We start from the raw sequence: 20,452 nt of genomic DNA, 5'->3' as shown, positions 1-20,452 counted from the left end.
AACATAAAAGTGCCTAATTTTGGTTTGAAACTGGAAAATTAATGGTTACCATGCAAAGGCATGATGGAAAATACTTTACAGTGACTGCATCTGTATTTGTCACCTTCTTCTTTACATTTTTGGTGCAAACTCGTTTTGGAGCAAAACCGTGCTCAGTTCTTCTCAGTGCTGTGAAAGAGCAGGCTGGAAATGTCTGCACCACGCTCCACTCCAGCAACTACGCCGCTCCGCTCCCCCCGCTCCATATATAATTGGCTCGCTCTGCTCCGCTCACTCTCTCTGTCCCCAACGCAGGGCCGGATTAACCAATATGCCAATAACACCATTCGCCATGTGCATAGGGCCCCCAAAATATGGGTTAACGTAGGGCCCCCATGTCCTTTAATCCGGCCCTGGTCTGGATGCAGGTTCAATTAAACAATTTGGGTTGGAACAAAGACCAGGAATGGAAGAGACAACTTTGACCTCGCCTGACCTAAAGGAATTATCTGTCACTTCTGTGTCTAACGGCAGATGCAGCATGTATAGAAGTGACATTGCATAGCATTTGCCTATAAAACTGTGCATAACAGCATTTGCTGGTGTTTTGTGGTATTTACTGCTATGACCAGTAGTTTAACAAGGATTGAATGACACAAGTACTGTACATCATTCCTTTCTTCAGTAGCTGTGTTTTGAAGGACTTGGGTAAAGGTTCTCTGACACACCCAGGAACAGAAATTAAACCACAGGAAATAAGGTATGAAACAATTTACAGATTTTAGTCCTTATTGCCTAACATTTACAAAAGACAAAAAAACAATAAATTATATAACAAATAGCAGCATGTAAACTCTAAACTATTTCTATTACCATACACTAGCCTTTTAAACAAGTTATAACTGATTCCAGTTTTGAACATAGCTTTGCTATCTTTATGGTGTCACACACACGCACACCACCCTCAGGTTCAGCTCCTCGAGTAAAACTTACCAAATATACATACCAATTTCACCTACAATATTTAAACACCTACTTTTATTATTATTATTATTATTATTATTATTATTATTATTATTATTATTATTATTATTATTATTAATAACTAAAACCAAAAAGCTTAATAGTCTGTTAAGTACATTTTGTTTTTAACACCCTAGTAATAAAACTCCACATATTTCCTGTACAGTCATAGCAAACATAAACGTTGGGTGGAATTAAGGTTACAATTACATGGAATTCTGAGCCATTGCAGTTTTTTATGAGCTTGCCCAGACACACCTTAGCTCGTTATTTCCATACAATATGCTTGACTAAACTCATAGCAAAACCTGGAACCCCGTTCCATTTTAGTTGCTTTTAAAAAATACCAAACAACAACTTTTTATTTATTTATTTATTTATTTATTTATTTATTTATTTATTTATTTAATGCACAAAGTCTGTAGTAATCATATTTTTTTGTTATTTATTACTTGGCTGCTATAAGAACAGCAGCACCATTTTTCAGATTTAATCAAGAGGGTTTAAAATACTAAAATAATTTTTTGAAATACTAAAACAAACTAAAAAAAATCATTTTGACTATTTTTTTTATGTAGAACACATTAAAAAAAAAAATACAGTGGGGGGAAGTCCATTCAATTCCAGAGGTCGCTGATTTGTGTCAGTCATCACTGCTTAACCGCGGAGTCAAGTCAGATTTGATGTCTTAATAAGTATTATCAAAGGCAGCATTGCTGTACTCATAACGGTCATGGTCCACATAAGTTTTGGCAAAGTTCTGCTTACTGGCCTCGGGTGTGGATTCAAAGCCATGGTTAGAGTAATGAGAGCTGTAGCCAGTGTTTAAGGCCTTACTCAATACAGGTGGCTTGGTTCTTGCGCCACTGATCTGGTATGATGGAATCCTATCACGATGCAGTCCTCTGACTGTGTCAAAGCCTTGGCCTCTCTCTAGGGTAGAGTCTTCCGCTGGCTTTTTACGTTTGACACAGCAGATGCACTTATTCCTGGAAACAAAACAAAACCAAAAAAAATACAATTAGTTACTGACTGTTATACATACAGTATAAGAGTATTATCTTATATCAATTTCTATATCTTATGTAACTTAATGCAGTAGATTCTACAATCAAATTCATACCTTACAAGAAAAGTAACTGGTGCATTTATCAGTGTGTTTAAAATTGAAAAATAACACAGAGACACAAAAAAGTGCTTAATTTTCTTACCCTTTCATGAAGGTGACAGCCATGAGTAAGATGATAAATATAGAGGAGATAATGCAAACTATGGCAATCTTGAGCCACACTAAAATATAAACAATATAAAAAAAGTTCATTTCAGATAGGCAAATCACATTGAGAGTATAATGTATTATATTTGAGTGGGGAGTGACTGCTTACATTTGTCATCCTTGATTACTGGAATAAAGTCTGTGACTGCCAAAAAGAAAAGAAAAAAAGATTCAAAATCCAATTGTTTTATGCAACTATTAAACAGTTCATATCATATCCTGTAGGATTTGTTATAGTTCTTGAAAGTATTACAAATAAATCTTACTATTTGGGTTGAAGCAGTAGGCTAAAGCAAGCTGGCTGGGTTTGTTGACACATGGAGTAACTGTCAGCTTTCCACTGGAGAACTGAACCACGTCCTTGTCTTTACTGTTTCAACAACCGCTCAAATCCCAGTGTACCTTAAGGGTTTAAACAATTTAGAACAGAGCTGGAACAAAGACCAGGAGTGGAAGGGCCAGCTTTGGCCAACCCTGATTTAGATCAAGACAAAAAATAAAACAAATAGTGGTATATTGTTTTTGTAGATTTTTTAGGTGTCAGTCTAGTTCCAAAGAAAAGGTTTGTCAGCACTGCAGAGTGCCATTGAGATAATAAGGCCCTTAGGGAGTTTCTCTGCCCCCCTTACCCCCACCCCACCCCACCCCACCCTGCCCCGCCCGCAATGAAAAGCAGTTTTATTACTTACATGCCGTCAGGGATGGGTGTGGATGTACTACTCAGTTGTTTCTTTGATGCCAAGCTATCACCAAGGGATAAACACCGTTGCATAGCTTCACTGTATGTCATGGTACTGTTCCCAAATGGAGGATAGACCACGTATACATCTGTAAAAGACACTGTGTGAAGAAACAGAGCCGAACTGATTTTTACCACTGTATTCCAAAACCTCTTCAGTATTGTCATATCCTTTGCTGCTATGTTTTAATTCTGAATAGGCGTTATACATGGAACTGGTTGTACAGTTAACTAGATCAGGAAGATGCACAGAAATCTTTTTGGGAAATGAAAGACTTGTAAAGGAACTGAGCAGAGACCAAGCAACATTGTATTATTGTACATCTTACCACGCCAATCTCAATCAGCTTTGCAATATTTGTTTTAGTGTTTTGTGGTATTTACTGTGTTGTACATAACAAAGAATTGTTTTTAAGAAAGTGTTTTACAAACGATGTACATGTGTAGCAGTACAGTAAAGCACACAAACTAAATTAACCAGCTTATAAATCAAATAACCAGGCATTTCCACTAGAACACACTAGCTCTCGAACTCAAGAGACCCGAGATGGTTACCATTGGTTTTGTAGCAGTAGGCACTGGGTGCAGTGTAGTATCCACAGGGCCCTTTTTTAATGATGCCTATATTACTGTTGCCACAAGTCTTGATCGCTGTGGTACGGGCAAGAAGAATTCACTGCTCTTCCACCCATCCATACCTGCCATCGAAAAGTTACATCATGAAAATGAAGGGTGAGCCAAAGCATTTACTTCCATAAAAAAAGTCAAACTGAATGTGGTTCAGAAATAGATTGTAGTATAAAATCTCTGATGCTTTAAAAATTAGGTTTACATGATATGAGAATATTACAAGTACAGAGCAATGTATTCAAATTGTAATGTGGAAGGATCCTTCAAAACACATGTTGTTTTTTTTGTTTTTTTATTTATATTCGATTGCAATGTAAACGCAATTCAATGTATTGGTATGTGGGTTGTGCAGATTATGGGTTATTTTCAATTGACTCAACCAAGATAATGTATTTGATAATGGTAACACCGTGTAACAATTTTTTATTTTTTTTTGGTTCCTGGGTATTAAGTGTTATTTCCTAATTGCTTATGCCTCAAAAGTATAGAAAATGGCTATTATTCCCCACAAACTTTGCTTTTGTGACCAGGACAATGATATTTTGAAATTTACCTATTTTCCAGAACATTTCAGATAGATTCAGTGCTGAGTAAACTTGGAGTAACTTCTAGAACTTTCTAGAACTTTCCAGTAATATAAATAGTAGTTTAAATACAGGGGCCTTAAGCCCACCAGTTCAGTTTAGTTCCAGCTGCCTAAGTGGATACATATCTGCATTTTTCTGAGATGGCATCAAGGTCATAAGAGACTTCAAAATGGTGGCATTCCTGATGGGTCTCCAAGGCGGTTTTACCAAGTTTCCCTGCTATCTTTGCCTTTGGGACAGTAGGGACTCCAAGGCGCACTACCACAGGCGGGACTGGCCACAGCGGACCGAGTTCTCTGTGGGGAGGAACAACGTCAAGTGGGAGCCACTGGTGGACCCCCGGAAGGTGCTGATGCCACCACTGCACATCAAATTGGGCCTTATGAAACAATTTGTCAGAGCTCTAGATAAGGAGTCGGCTGCCTTCAAGTACCTTCAAGACTTCTTCCCTAAGCTGTCTGAGGCAAAGGTCAAAGCCGGTGTCTTCGTCGGACCACAGATAAAGAAGATCCTGGAGTGCAATGAATTCCCCAAGAAGCTCACTAGTAAGGAGAAAGCGGCTTGGAACAGCTTTGTCGCAGTGGTTCGGGGCTTCCTGGGAAATCACAAGGCCAAAAACTATGTGGAGCTGGTTGAGACTCTGGTGAAGAACTACGGCACAATGAGCTGTAGGATGTCCCTCAAAGTCCATATCCTTGATGCTCATCTTGATAAATTCAAGGAGAACATGGGAGCGTACTCGGAGGAGCAAGGCGAGCGCTTCCACCAGGATATACTGGACTTTGAACGCCACTACCAAGGACAGTATAACGAGAACATGATGGGAGACTACATTTGGGGGCTGATTCGTGAAAGTGATTTACAGTATAATCGTAAATCTTGAAAAACTACTCACTTCTAAATCTTTTGTAGTCATTTTTGTATTACTTTAGTATAAATACATGTTAATTTGGATTCATATGTTGTTTTTTTTTTTACTTTATGTGAACGAAGAGACACAAATTCGCCCGTTTTCTCATTGAAAATAGGTAAATTTCAAAATATCACTGTCCTGGTCACAAAAGCAAAGTTTGTGGGGAATAATAGCCATTTTCTATGCTTTTGAGGCAGAAGTAATTAGGAAATAACACTTACTACCCAGGAACAAAAATTGTGTTACATAGTGAAATCAAGGTGAAACAGACCCCAATGTAAGAGGTTGAATCATTTGTAAGTACTTCAATTATTTCCATTTTAATATCCTACTATGACCTCTATCACTCTCTATAGTTTTCTGCTTAGATTACTATTTTTCAGGATTACTATCACAGCTTTTTTCAAGCATTGTCTAAAAGCTGAATTTCTGAAGTGAGAACTCTGACCCACTAGGGTGGTGTGCATCTCTAATTTCCAGTTCCTTGTGAAAGATGTTTTTCCATTGACTTTACAGATCAGTTGCAGAGGTGTGGCTGAAATGACTTACACACACCCCCAGTGGCCATTTAGAAAACTTGCCGCATTTCAGAAGTTCAGCTTTTCGAAGTAGAATATTTAATAAGCAGTGCAAACATAAACAGCAGAGAATGACACAAAATGACAAATTAAAAAGTAAGAAATTAAATTAAACATTCTGAAAATGTATATGGTACTGAATGTGTTCAATTCTAACCACACTCTCAGTGCATACGTTACCTGCAGGTCTGGAAGCTGGTGTTCTGAGCACTAGTCACCTGCTCTAAGGTTGCTAAAGCTGCATTCTGCGACAGACAGTACTCTCTGGATTGAGTGTAATTAAATGTAGTGATACTGGACTCAAAAACCCCTGAAATAACTGGTGAAAAAAAGGAAAGATGTCTTAATGGAAATAAAGAACAAGCCAACATGTACAGTACTAAATAATCCTGGAGCAATGTGGATTAAAGGGAGGTGGAGAAGCTCTGTATTGCTTTACACTTGGGTTTTCGAAACCAACCCTTGACGAGACTAAAATATATTGCCATGCCTCTCTGGCTTTAAATTTGCAGTTCAGTGGCATCTGTGCTTGAAATTGTTTAAGCTATAATGAAACTGTGATCATGTGTTTTTATTTTTCTAATATATTTATTTAGATGTCTCTTTGTATTCGCGATGCTTTCACTATTGAGCTGTACCTGTGCTGGCCCTGCAGGCCCAAAAGTGAATAAACTAAACTGAACAGCAGATAACCCTTTAAATCCTGCGTCTCTTGTGTAAATGTTTGATACCAGTTAATCAAAATAGATTGCTACAGTAGTGTGAAAATGTATTAGAACACCCCATTGCTTCTGTTGTTTTGATTTGTTGTGCATATGAAATCCAAACCACTGTAACTGATAATCTTGGAAAATTGTCAAATAAGCAAATTAGCAATTGTCTGATTTAATTGATGATAGGCCATGTGTGGAATTCATTAAAAAATAATAAGATAAAAAGGAACACACATACACAAATGGTAAAATGCATGTTACTTTTTTAAAGTTGTTCAAGATGCCTATTAAAGCACAAAGTGATCTAGCATTTTCACAAGAGTGCCTATTGTTTCTACATCACTAATTACTAAGTCTCACACAAAGAGGTTTTCATGCAGGTAGGTATTTAAGGATATAAATGACAAATCGAGGTGTTCTAATAAATTGGCACATTATTGTATAATAGGTTTTAAAAAAAGACAGATATTCTGTCCCTTGAAGGTATAAATACAATCTCACTATATAGTAGACAGACAGACAGAGACAGATAGACGATCTTACCAATGTCATATAGTGAACAGGTAGCAGCGTGCAGAAGGATAGCTAAACAGAACAAAATCCTCATTGTGATACCTATGATATTTGCTATGGAGTGAAGACTTCCAATCGTGTTTGCTCTTCTGTAGTTGCTTAGAAGCCAGTGAATCTATATACTCAAAAAATAAGAACCTGCCGAGGGCACTGGGTTGTCTTTCTAGGTCAGCCAACGCAAGAGACTGTGAAAAAAATGACACACCTTTCCACTTTATAACAACGTACTGATGTAGTACATACCAAAGTCCAAGGTGCAGATGCATTTTCTATATTTATCGTATGATTTATTGTTATCGGACACTAAGCTGATGTATCGGACACTAAGCTGTATTTTTAACACTTTTCTATTGCACATGTTCAAGATCCATTATAGCTCAGGAAGACTGACTAAAGGGCTATGACTGAAAGCATACTTTCTGAAAGCATTAGAAGAATTAAGTATAAAACAAACACAGAACTGCTTAGAACCACAATCTAACTCCTCTAAACAAGCTGCTTCTTGCCAGTGTTGTACCATTATGGTGTTTTTATTCCTTTTAGAGAATCTCAAACAAATAATTTTAGGAAAAATGTATTTTTGTAGATTATCAAAAAAAGTTACAAGAAATAGATTTTTTTTTTTTTTTTTGCAAAACTCCAAAAATGCAGGTGGGACTGGGATTTCCATTTCAACCATAGGTCAAGTATTGCATGGTGAATGTCTCAGTAGTCGCAGGCCAAAGAAAAAGCCACTCTTAGGAAAACGTCACAAGGACAATCACTTAAAGTTTGCAAATCGGCATTTAAATGATGGATATGAGTTCTGGTCAAATGTTTTGTGGAGTGATGAAACAAAAATCGAGCTATTTGGTCATGCTGATAGTCGTTACGTTTGGAGAAAGTCCAAAGCACACATCAAAATCTACTTTAGAATTGTTAAAGAAGAATAAAATCAAGGTTCTGGAATGGTCTAGTCAAAGTCCCAATCTAAATCCGATTGTGAATCTTTGGTATGAGTTGAAGGCTGTGCACAAGAGAAGTCCTCGAAATTTGAATGAACTGGAACAATGCTTTGTTGAAGAATGGTCAAAAATCACTAATGAATAATGCCAAAAGCTCATTGACAAATATCCTAATTGTTTAAAATAGGTTATTATTGCTAAAGGTACCTCAACTAGCTATTAATTTCATTTCCCTTGTCAGGGTATGAATACTTTTGAATTAGCATTCTTTGAATTTTGCAAAAAATAATTGCTAAAATAAATAATTGTAGAAATCTTGTAACTTGTTCCTCATCCACAAAAGCAAAAACTTTTGCTACAAAAGATTTTTCCTGCAATTATTTGTTTTTGAGAAATTTCTAGAAATGATAAATTCCCATTGGGGTATGTAAACTTTTGCCTACAACTATATATATACACTGTATATATAGTAACAAAGCCTGACGGCTCAAATTCATTGCACCCTTTTAAAAGCAGACCAAGACACAGAACAGTACTTTTTAGGCACTTTCATGCACTTTTATTAATTACAGAAAATAAACTAGCAAAACACAAAATACGTGGAGTACTAAACTGTACTTTGCAAGCTTTTAACTAACACCAGACAGCTAAGCTGTTTACCAGTCAAAACCCAGTTGTTTCACACACAAATAGGTTCACCCTATGTTCACGCAGAACCTGTTCTTGTTTACACAGGTCTGCTCTGCACATGGCCTTTCTCCATCCGCCTACTCTATAGGGTTTCCCCTGCCTTAATCAGCCTCAGGTGCTTCACTTTAAAATGGTAACCCTGTGGAATTCTGGGAAATGTAGTCCTGCAGCACATATTTTCTCCTCCCCCCTCAAGCCAAGCCAAGCCAAGTACAAGGTTGTCCTGGAAGAAAACTTGCTTCCTTCTGCTCTGACAATATTCCCCAACTCTGAGGATTGGTTTTTCCAGCAGGACAATGCTCCATGCCACACAGCCAGGTCAATCAAGGTGTGATGGAGGACCACCAGATCACCAGGGCAGCAGTGTGGAAGAGTGGTTAGGGCTCTGGACTCTTGACCGGAGGGTTGTGGGTTCAATCCCCAGTGGGGGACACTGCTGTTGTACCCTTGAGCAAGGTACTTTACCTAGATTGCTCCAGTAAAAACCCAACTGTATAAATGGGTAATTGTATGTAAAAATAATGTGATATCTGTATAATGTGAAATAATGTATAATGTGATATCTTGTAACAGTTGTAAGTCGTCCTGGATAAGGGCGTCTGCTAAGAAATAAATAATAATAATAATAAATCAAGACCCTGTCATGGCCAGCCCAATCTCCAGACCTGAACCCCATTGAAAACCTCTGGAATGTGATCAAGAGGAAGATGGATGGTCACAAGCCATCAAACAAAGCCGAGCTGCTTGAATTTTTGCGCCAGGAGTGGCATAAAGTCACCCAACATCAATGTGAAAGACTTGTGGAGAGCATGCCAAGACGCATGAAAGCTGTGCTTGAAAATCAGGGTTATTCCACCAAATATTGATTTCTGAACTCTTCCTAAGTTAAAACATTAGTATTGTGTTGTTTAAAAATGAGTATGAGCTTATTTTCTTTGCATTATTCGAAGTCTGACAACACTGCATCTTTTTTGTTATTTTGACCAGTTGTCATTTTCTGCAAATAAATGCTCTAAATGACAATATTTTTATTTGGAATATGGGAGAAATGTTGTCAGTAGTTTATAGAATAAAACAAAAATGTTCATTTTACCCAAACACATACCTATAAATAGTAAAACCAGAGAAACTGATTATTTTGCAGTGGTCTCTTAATTTTTTCCAGAGCTGTGTATATATATATATATATATATATATATATATATATATATATATATATATATATAATAAAAGAAAAAAGAGAAAAGGATATTTCAGGTACTTAAAAAGGTAGAATAATTGATTACAAATCAATTATCAGGACGTTTCGGACTACAAGTCCTTCATCGGCCGAATACAAAAAAAACAGTGGGTGCGTTAAGTAAGTGAGCGGCTCAGTAAAAAAATCAACTTAACGACTCGCTCAGTTCCACTCCCGCTAGGCCGCTCAGAGCGCTCCTGAGCATTTTTCATCAGTGATCAGAGTGAGCGGACGGAATGGACACCTGCAGGAAACAAGTGGAGATGACAGGCAGGATTGACAAATACGTTTGTCAAGAACGATGAACTGGTTTCGACTTATGAAGTTATGTATTAAATTGGCTAAATAAGATGGTAAAAATTGTTGTTTTCAAATTTGTATCATTTAATTTCATTTTTTTTTTAAATGTAGAGCTGTTTTATAGTTATTAGTGTATTATTATTAGGTTTGTAGTATTAATATTATTCATAATTCTCAACGTCGGTATTGTCGGTATTAAACACAGCCAGATATGAGGTTCAGTCCAAACAGAGCTCCGAACTCAGCGAGGTACAGCAGGGGACAGTAACCACACGGGGTCATTTCATCTACCATCACCTAATTAATAATTATTATTCACCATTTTTAAAAGTCGCTCAGCGCTCTCGTGGAGCAGAGCGTTAAATCATTTAAATCTGCTCAGTGTGATTTCTGAGCGTTCTCACTCTGAGCGGCTCACTTACTTAACGCGCAGACTGCTTTAAGAAGTTGATAAAAAAACAAACAAGTAGTCTTTTAAAAAAAAATCCAGAATGTTGATGATGATGATGATGATGATGACCTCAGAATAGAATGTTCATTCCAAATGGCTCCAAAGTACCTAGTTTGAAAATAAGTTCACATTCCTTTTGTTTCCTGACAGCATTAGTTCCATAGCATTGAACCATCCCACAAATTGTGATGTCTTCTATAGTGTGGTCATTTCTGTTAAAATGTCTGGCGACGGGAAAGGTAGAGGTGTTAATTCGTATACTTCTCAGATGTTCCACGAAGCGATCAGCCAAGCGTCGTTTTGTTTTACCAATATATAGCTTGTTACATTTGATGCAGCCAATGCAATATACTATTCCTTTACTAATGCAAGTAAAAGTATCATGGATAGTAAATTAGGATTTTGCTCCCTTAACTAGGCACTTTGGAGCCATTTGGAATGAACATTCTATTCTGAGGTCATCATCATCATCATCATCGTCATCATTGCCTAGAGAAGGCCGTCCACCAAAACTCAGTGACCAGGTAAGGAGGGCATTAGTCAGAGAAGCAACCAAGAGGCCAATGGTAACTCTGAAGGAGCTGGAGAGATCCACAGCTGAGATGGGAGAAACCGTCCATGGGACAACTATAACCCGGACGCTCCACAAAGCTGGGCTTTATGGAAGAGTGGCAAGAAGAAAGCCATTAACAAAACCCATATCAAATCCTGTTTGGATTTTGCCAAAAGGCATGTGGAAGACACAGCAAACATGTGGAAAAAGGTTCTCTGGTCTGATGAGACCAAAATTTAACTTTTTAGCCTTAGCGCAAAACGCTATCTGTGGCGCAAAGCCACACTGCTCATCACCCTGAGAACACCATCCCCACGGTGAAGCATGGTGGTGGCAGCATCATGTTATGGGGATGCTTTTCATTGGCAGGGACTGGGAAACTGGTCAGGATTGAGGGCAAGATGGATGGAGCCAAATACAGGGAAATTCTAGAGGAAAACCTGTTTCAGTCTGCAAGAGACCTGGGACTGGGGCGGAGGTTCACCTTCCAGCAGCACAATGACCTTAAACACACAGCAAAAGCTACACTGGAGTGGTTTAAAAACAAGAACCTGAATGTCTTAGAATGGCCCAGTCAAAGCCCAGACATCAATCCGATTGAGAATCTGTGGCAAGACTTGAAAATTGCTGTTCACCAACGGTCCCCATCCAACTTGACAGAGCTTGAGCAATTTTGCCAAGAAGAATGGGCAAAAATTGCAGGACCCAGATGTGCAAAGCTGATAGAGACTTACCCAAAAAGACTCACAGCTGTAATTGCTGTCAAAGGTGCTTCTACCAAGTATTGACTCAGGGGGGTGAATACTTATGCAACCAACAAATGTCTTTTTTTTGTTTAATTAACCTTTGTGTCACAATAAAAAATATTTTGCACCTTCAAAGTGTTAAGTATGTTGTGTAAATCAAATGGTAAAAATCCCAATTAAATCCATTTTAATTCCAGGTTGTAACACTACAAAATGTGGAAAAGTCCAAGGGGGGTGAATACTTATGCAAGGCACTGTATATATACACACACAGGTGCCAAAGCAGTCAATTGGATGATTTTCACTTTTATATTACTCTACATGTGTGAAAAGATACACCGTTGTCAGTTCTTGACTTTTACTAAATATACAGCTTTTGAAAGGCACGATCGCAAAAAAAATAAAGTTATACCTCTCCCAAGAACTTCCAGACATATACACACACACACACACACACACACACAAACAACAATAGCATTTCGCTCATACAGTATTAGTAGTATTTAGGCTTCTTAGTTGTTTTTTTTCTTCCCGTCTGGACAGTGGCTGAGAATGCGCTGTATAGTATTGATTAGATCAGTTTGCGCAGCCCTTAAATGAATGAAAATGTGAATGCATCAAAGTGGAGTTGGCATTCAGACCAGGTGGCAGCAACACAGCTCTCAGGAAGCTTACAGGCAAGCCCGCGGGCGCCAGGCCAGACTACAGGGGTCGCTGGTGCGGGGTGAGCCGAGGACACCCTGGCTGACCTAACCCTCCCTCCCGTCCTCGGTCGGCAAAGGAAAAGCCTGGACTCGAACTCGCAACGTCCAGACTATAGGCCACATCCTGCACTCCACATGGAGCACCTTTACTGGATGTGCCACTCGGGAGCCTCCTGAACTTATAACATTTTGACTTCATTTGGCCAGTTCCAACCCTTGTCCGTTTTTCAGGAAACACAACAGGTTCGCTGAATAGAGGTAAAGTGACCAGAGATAGTAACAGAGTGGCAGAGGCAGAGTCCAAAATGTTTTATTACAATAATCACACAGTTACATAAAAATCAGTTCAAATAAACAATACAATCTATCACAGTTTTAATAAGAGAAAGTCAGTTCACGGGTAGGAGCCCAGGCTATAAGAATAGTTTGTTAGTTTGTAGTTTGAGTTGGTAGAGAGACCTCTACAGAAAATATAAAAGAGGTTGTCTTGCTATATGAGGAGAGGTGTGGCCTCCAAGACTGTACCCAGCACCCCTTGAGGATAGGTAGCGGATGCAAACCTGAATCCCTGGAGGGTGGAATAGGTAGTGGATGCAAACCTGAAAATTGAACGGACAGAAAAGTAGTTACCCTGTTTATTGGAGAGCTGCTTGCGATGGGAGCAGAGAGCTCCCTCAGGGAATCTGGAAATAGGTAGAAAGTAGAAAGGTTAGTTGGGACATTGAGCGCTAAGCACACAGCAGGCTAAAACCTGAGCAAATAGTATGAAGAAAGAATGAGCCTCTGATTTTAGTTAAGTAATAGCGCATGAGCTGCGAGAGGATAGGTGTGGCCGGGGGTGACATAGTGACATAGCCTGACCCAAGGTTGGGCAGTGAGATCACTTGCCCCCCAGCGGGGACTGATGACAGAGGCACATGGTACAAAAGGAGGAGGAGGGAAAAGCAAAACATTTGAAAAGGGAGATAGATGTGACTAAGCTTTAAATAGATTTCGATGATGATTGACATAGAGATTAATGATGATTGACAGGCTGAAATTAGAAAAGCCCTAGCTCTCGCCCCCCGAACTCTACCTAAAGGTTTAACATTTAAATAAAGGCAGCTAAAAAATACACTGTATTCAACAGGAAGGGTCCTTAGACAAGGGCCTAGCAACAATTGCATTTCTCATTGACCGATGGTGGATAGATAGAAACAGATCTCCCCAGCAAGGATTCTTCAACAAAACCAAATAGTTAATAAACACACACAGGAGAGCAACTGTATTTGAAAAGTCAGCAGTAGTATACAGGGGTCCCCAAGGATTAAGGATTAATTTAATGATTAATTTAATAGACTGGCAGACTGACACACATTATATAAACCCAGTTATATTTGTATTTATTATTTATTTCTTAGCAGACACCCTTATCCAGGACGACTTATAATTGTTAAAAGATATCACATTATTTGTACATACAAATCGAGAGAGAGAGAGAGAGAGAGAGAGAGATTCTGGTATAGTAAGCAAACTTGTTAAATTTGCAGACAACACATAAATAGGAGGAGTGGCAAACACTGTTCCAGCAGCAAAGGTCATTCAAAATGATCTAGACAGCATTCAGAACTGGGCAGACACATGGCAAATAACATTTAATAGAGAAAAGTGTAAGGTACTGCACGCAGGCAATAATAATGTGCATTATAAATATCATATGGGAGATACTGAAATTGAAGAAGGAATCTATGAAAAAGACCTAGGAGTTTATGTTGACTCAGAAATGTCTTGATCTAGACAATGTGGGGAAGCTATAAAAAAGGCCAACAAGATGCTCGGATATATTGTGAAAAGTGTTGAATTTAAATCAAGGGAAGTAATGTTAAAACTTTACAATACATTAGCAAGACCTCATCTAGAATATTGTGTTCAGTTCTGGTCACCTCGTTACAAAAAGGATATTGCTACTCTAGAAAGAGTGCAAAGAAGTGCGACCAGAATTATCCCGGGTTTAAAAGGCATGTCGTATGCAGACAGGCTAAAAGAATTGAATCTGTTCAGTCTTGAACAAAGAAGACTTCGCAGTGATCTGAATTCCAAGTTCTAAACGGTACAGACAATGTCGACCCAGGGGACTTTTTTGACCTGAAAAAAGAAACAAGGACCGGGGGTCACAAATAGAGATTAGATAAAGGGGCATTCAGAACAGAAAATAGAAGGCACTTTTTTACACAAAGAATTTTGAGGGTCTGGAACCGACTCCCCAGTAATGTTGTTGAAGCTGACACCCTGGGATCCTTCAAGAAGCTGCTTGATGAGATTCTGGGATCAATAAGCTACTAACAATCAAACAAGCAAGATTGGCCTCATCTCGTTTGTAAACTTTATGTTCTTAACTAACTAGCAGGTCAGTTAGGTGGCTGTTGTCCTCACCCGTACCAGTTAGTAACACCCACCTTCTACAAACAAAACCATGCCAAATTTAATAATTATTATTTAATTAAATAACTGCATACACAGCAAATTAATAAAAAAAACTATTTTAAAAAATATGCTACACGTGTATTTTATTATTGTAGAATAGTATTCATAGTTTAAATATGTATTGTAATTGTGGACATTAACATTCGCTTATCCACATACACACTGTAATGCATATCTATAGACTACATACAATTAATTGGATGAAATGCAGGAATCAGAATGCATCATATACACGGTCTGACGTTATGGTCGAGCCTTATCATGTGACACTACTATCAAATTTAATTGGCTGTTATTGAAAATGTTGCCCTCGTGTTGCCTGAAAAATAGAACACCGTCCTAAGTGGGAGAAATGTCGCCAGTGTGTGGCCACCTTGTTGTCGCCTGCGAGACCAGGCCTTTACAGTGCACTGAAGGCAAGCCCCAAACTGACTGACCTACTTTGACAAAGAAGAAATGCCTCCCCAACCGTAATTGCTGGCCAGCGAAATCAAATAAAAAGGCTTTCCCCGTTTTAAACCAGATGAGAGGAGAAGGACACAGCGTTTAGTAATAATAAGCAAACAGAAGGTATGGGGCTCTTAACCTGCCGCTTTAATGCTTTGATCCAACAAAAACACAACCTGAGACCGGGAAGTAACCACATGTCTTGGAGCTTTATTCAATATGCAAGATTTCCAAATGCCAAACACTTTACTTTTAGAATTATACTCACCTGGCTTTAACACCGCAGGACACCGACAAAATGCGTCTTCCGAGCACTCCCCTCTATAGCGGCACACCGAATACCAAGTCCCACACCTACCGTCCCTTCTTCTCTCCTGTTTCTTCTTCTGTTCTGTTAATGGTCACCAAGTTTCTAGCAAAACTTATTGTCACCACCTACTGTTCAGATTTGGCTATTAAAACTGCTGTGAACACTTAACCTTTTAAAATCTCTGTATGTTAAATATTCTTGAGTCTTCCTAATATATTTTGCAATACACGCAATAATACCTTTTTCTATTTTTCTATCACCTGTACCATTTCAAAAAAAATATTGGAAATATTGCAATCCCTCAGATGCTCCACTGTTTCCTTTCCACTACATTCCATACATAACCCATTCTCATGCACTCCAGTTCTATATCGGTGTTCCTTTAATGTCGCATGCCCTGTAAGGCCTTATTAATGCTACTTCCTCTCCCCGTCGCAAACAAAGGAACAATTTAAATAACCAGGGCAATTATCTAATTAAGACACCACTAAATCAATTAAAAAAAACGACATGTGCAATAAAGCAACGTACAACAAAACATTTGAAAGAAGCCTGGTTACCTAGGAGAAAACAGATTACAATCCCCTTATCAAGTAGTCCTGCTACAGCAGCATGCTATTTCACATGTTACAACTGCACACAATCACAGGTACAGTCACCAATTCGAGACACAACATTTGTAAAATATAAACATACTGAATTTTTCGCAGTCATCAGCTGCATAGATTAACCATTCAGCAGAATGTGGAAACAAACAAGTGAATACAGATATTAAGCTACTGTTTTAGTACAGTATCACTTTAGTGTCTTAGCAAGTTGTTTTATTTTAAGCCGTTGAATATGATAGCAACCAACTTGCTCCTGAAGTATCACCCACCCAGCAAACACTTGCACTGTCGACCGGTCACTGTTCATCACAGCTACCGTACACAGCCCTTGGCGGAGGAATCAGCGACGGACGCTTCACAGCCTCTGGTACAAACAATCCTATTTCGATCTTTTTTTACATAAGGTTTTATATGTAATGTTTTCTTTACGTGTGCATAGTGGCGCTTTGTCTAGTTTTAACACATGTACATAGATGCTAAACGTATAGTTATTAAATCACTAAATATGACCAATAAATGACCGATCGACAGTGCAGACAATCAACTAACTAGGCTGCCTGAGCTACACATTTGCAGTTTGTTTTTTTTTTTTTTTGGAGCGTGAAATCACTCTCAAAAAGATTTGTAAGCGTAGACTGAGTTTCGAGCGTGCGCAGAAAAAACTGTAAATGTGAAAAGGGACTCGAGCGCGCGCAGAATAGAACCGTAATTGAAAAAAAAAAAAATTTGAGAGGTTGTATTTTTTTCATTTTACAGTTACAAACTGCATTTCTGCGCGCTCGTATTTTTGATAGCAATTTCACTCTCAAAAGTGTCGAGCGAGCGGAAAGCAGATTTGTAAGTGTAAATTAGAACCGTAGTATTTTGTCCCCCATTTTACAGTTACAAACTGCGTTTTACAGTTTTAAACTGCGTTTCTGCGGTCACGGATTGATAGCTATTGGAAGCCTATGGCAAGCCAAGTTATCATTTAGAGATATCTCGATATATTTTAAGATATCTCTAAATCGTTTCCAAACATGTCTAAATATTTTAAGGTATCTTCAAATATTTAAAGGTACCGCATCGCAAAATTATTTTCACTTATCTTTTAAATTGAGCTTTTTCATTTAGCATTTTCAGATATACAGTATCTTTAAATCATTTTAAGATATCTCAAAATCATTAAATCAAACATCCTGTTCATTTAGGGATATCTCTAAGGGGACAGGAAGTCCATTCAAAACATAGAGCATTTTCACAGGAAGTCATTTAGAGATACCTTGAAATTACTTACAGTTTATTTTGAGATACTGTATCTAAATGTTTTGGTAACATGGAAAGAGATTAGGGTACATTGTTTCACAAAGTTGTACCCAATTCAAAACATCTGTGTATCTTAATTTCTGTTTTGCATCCTACAATATAACTGAGTTGGAATATGTAATATAACCTGATGTAAAGTGAATACAAGCACCCAATTTCAGTCACATTGACATAATAGCAAGCACATTATAAAGGAGAAACATCCTACAGCTAGAACTGTGTTTGAGAAATATCAATCAATTAAATTACGTTTATGTTGTGCTTTTTATGGCAACGCCATCTCCAAAGAGCTTCAGAATCAAATAAAGTAAAAGGCCAATGAAACGAACTGCAGTTATAGTAAGGGCCATTTTCTGATAAAGTACATAAAATGGTAAAATAGAGTAAACTGATTCCTAAAGAATTATATTTTAACAGAAAGTTTAACTATTAATCAATATAAGCATGATCATTATAGTAGCAGCACTTAACTAGAAGTGTGTGTGTTGGGGGAGTTGATAACAAAGTAAAGATCAGAAATTAAATTTTTTTTCAAGCTTTTCCAGTTTCTTTTTTATATCCTCATAATTCCAATGCTTTCTCCTGGTTCTTATCAGCTGCCCTAGTGTTGTGTGTCACTGCTGCACCCAACCAATGCTGAAGTTATAACCAGGGTTGTATAGTTTGACTAGAATATTGACAAGCTTCTCATCATTGCTCTCTTCACACCTCTGCAGGATCCTCTTGCCCCATCCCTGCCACAGACTGTCATCACTGAAGCTGATGATGAAGAAATTCTCAGGGGAGTCCCTCTTCAGCTTTTCTGCTTCTTCATTTACAATATTCCAAATAGCACTATACAATCCCAATATATATTAAAAACAATACAATATACCCTCAATATTCATTCTTTTATCTACTTATAGCCCCATGATATGTGTTCTTACATGAACATTTTTGGGAGGGCAAAACGGACCACAAGCGGATTATACATCATAGCATGGTTAATGCAATAATTACAAATCATCTATACTTAAAAGGGCCAGGCCTGTTGCCAAAGATTAGGTGTTCTGGGATGCCCATGAAATGAGCTTTGGCCTCAGAGAGGATTCAACTCTGAAACTACTTGCATGTGTGTGGCCCTTAACCTCAGGGTCAAATGTAGACTTCAGTACAGACAACCTTATTCCAGTGAGGTCAAAATAAAGGTTTAATTTGCTAAATATAGCAGTGCATTGCTGTTATGACTTGCGATCGCTAACAAGGGCAAAACATGTTTTTGCCACAAATTAAAAAAAAAAAAACACATCGCACAATACATTGTGTGGCATCCTTGAATCTCACACATAGGCTGTTTACAAAACCTAAAATGATATACTGTAAATTAAAAGGTGTTAAATAAACAAGACTCTAAAAATATTTATTTGTCCTCTTAACATAAAACAGCCTAACAACCCTTTTCTCTATAGCATTTACTTGTACAGATTTTATTTTAACTTTAACTGCAGGCTCACTCTTTGTTGAGATGGTATTGGGACTCTGTTTTAAGAATTAAATACTATAATTAATATTAAGTTTCCCATTTAATCCAGAAATAACAGCCAGCAGAATAAAAATCTACTGTGTTTCAAAACTGTACAAATAAAATATTTACACAGTACTTACACTTTTTTTCAAAGAGGTATTATTTGAACAAAGTTCAATACATTTAAAAAGGCTTTTATAACTGATGCTATTTCCTTCAATCCTGTTAAAAGATAGAAAAAAATATTAAAGTATTCTACTGTTAAAATAGTTCTAAATTGACATATAAAAAGGCACATTTGCGAAACTAACACAATTGGCTGATACACTGTTTACAAGCAAGGAAGGAATTAATAGTCTATTCCCAAATAGAAGGACAAACAAGATGCATGACTTACTATCTTGTGGCCACAAGATAGTAAAACATGCACTCTATCTATCTATATCTATCTCGTATCCACTCCTGGGCTCCCTAAAAAGAGAAAATTAGAAATGTACATATTTTAGATTGATTTAATTTACTATAGTTCAAATGACATGCCTAATATATTCCTAAGATCATTAAAAAAGTCTCTATTATATCGTTTTTTAAATAGCAGTAAAACACACTCTCCAACCAACAGGGAACATGTATCTACAGTTACAATTCAAATTTACAGTTTTAGTTTGAGGTTCAATAAAATATAGAAAAAAAAAAACACACTCTTCCTTCTCAAAACACACATATATATCTAGGCTACCACTTGGTCTATCCCTTCCAGATATGTCTATTCTATGGAATTGTGTGCTGGTTAAAATCCTTAATTGGTCTGCTTCCATTTCCAGAAAACAGTCCCTGGTAATGTGGGAGATTACACTTTTTGCTGCTAGGTATAGTATTTGCAAGGCTATAGTCATAGTAATATGTCTTTATCAGGTTGATATTGGAGTTAAGTTGTAGGCTTTGAGCAGTTTGTTTTAATTTACCACTTTCTGTCACCAAGCCACTTCTCAGTCAGTACATTTTGCTTAAAATATGTTGAGAATACCATTGTATCTGCTATAAATATTACTCAAGATGGTCTTTTTAAAATTTTAACTTAACACATCTGCTTACGTGTTTGGTTCTTCCTTAGGGGCTCAAGTAATTCAATGAGTTCTTCATCCCCAATATTTGTCCAACCAAGACTATGGTAAT

At 37.6% G+C, this 20,452-nt stretch overlaps 1 long non-coding RNA gene across 4 annotated transcripts; it reads right to left on the bottom strand.

Moving 5' to 3' along the window:
• Positions 1 to 1,357: 1,357 nt before the first annotated feature.
• Positions 1,358 to 16,819, bottom strand: LOC131700716 (uncharacterized). Of its 4 annotated transcripts, none has more exons than XR_009308545.1 (8): positions 16,737 to 16,819; positions 5,906 to 6,044; positions 3,573 to 3,715; positions 2,968 to 3,106; positions 2,545 to 2,680; positions 2,388 to 2,423; positions 2,214 to 2,292; positions 1,358 to 1,991 (listed from the first exon to the last, which is right to left on the bottom strand). It is a non-coding gene; the product is annotated as an uncharacterized LOC131700716 (long non-coding RNA). The 4 variants fall into 4 exon arrangements; XR_009308539.1 differs by lacking the exon at positions 16,737 to 16,819 and adding an exon at positions 15,818 to 16,309 and having other exon boundaries at positions 2,968 to 3,118; XR_009308527.1 differs by lacking the exon at positions 16,737 to 16,819 and adding an exon at positions 15,818 to 16,309.
• Positions 16,820 to 20,452: the final 3,633 nt, after the last annotated feature.

Source organism: Acipenser ruthenus, chromosome 2 (genome assembly GCF_902713425.1).
Source record: "Acipenser ruthenus chromosome 2, fAciRut3.2 maternal haplotype, whole genome shotgun sequence".
Lineage (NCBI taxonomy): Eukaryota > Metazoa > Chordata > Actinopteri > Acipenseriformes > Acipenseridae > Acipenser > Acipenser ruthenus.
Note: the sequence above shows the minus strand (reverse complement) of the source record. Positions and strands in the feature narration are given on the sequence as shown.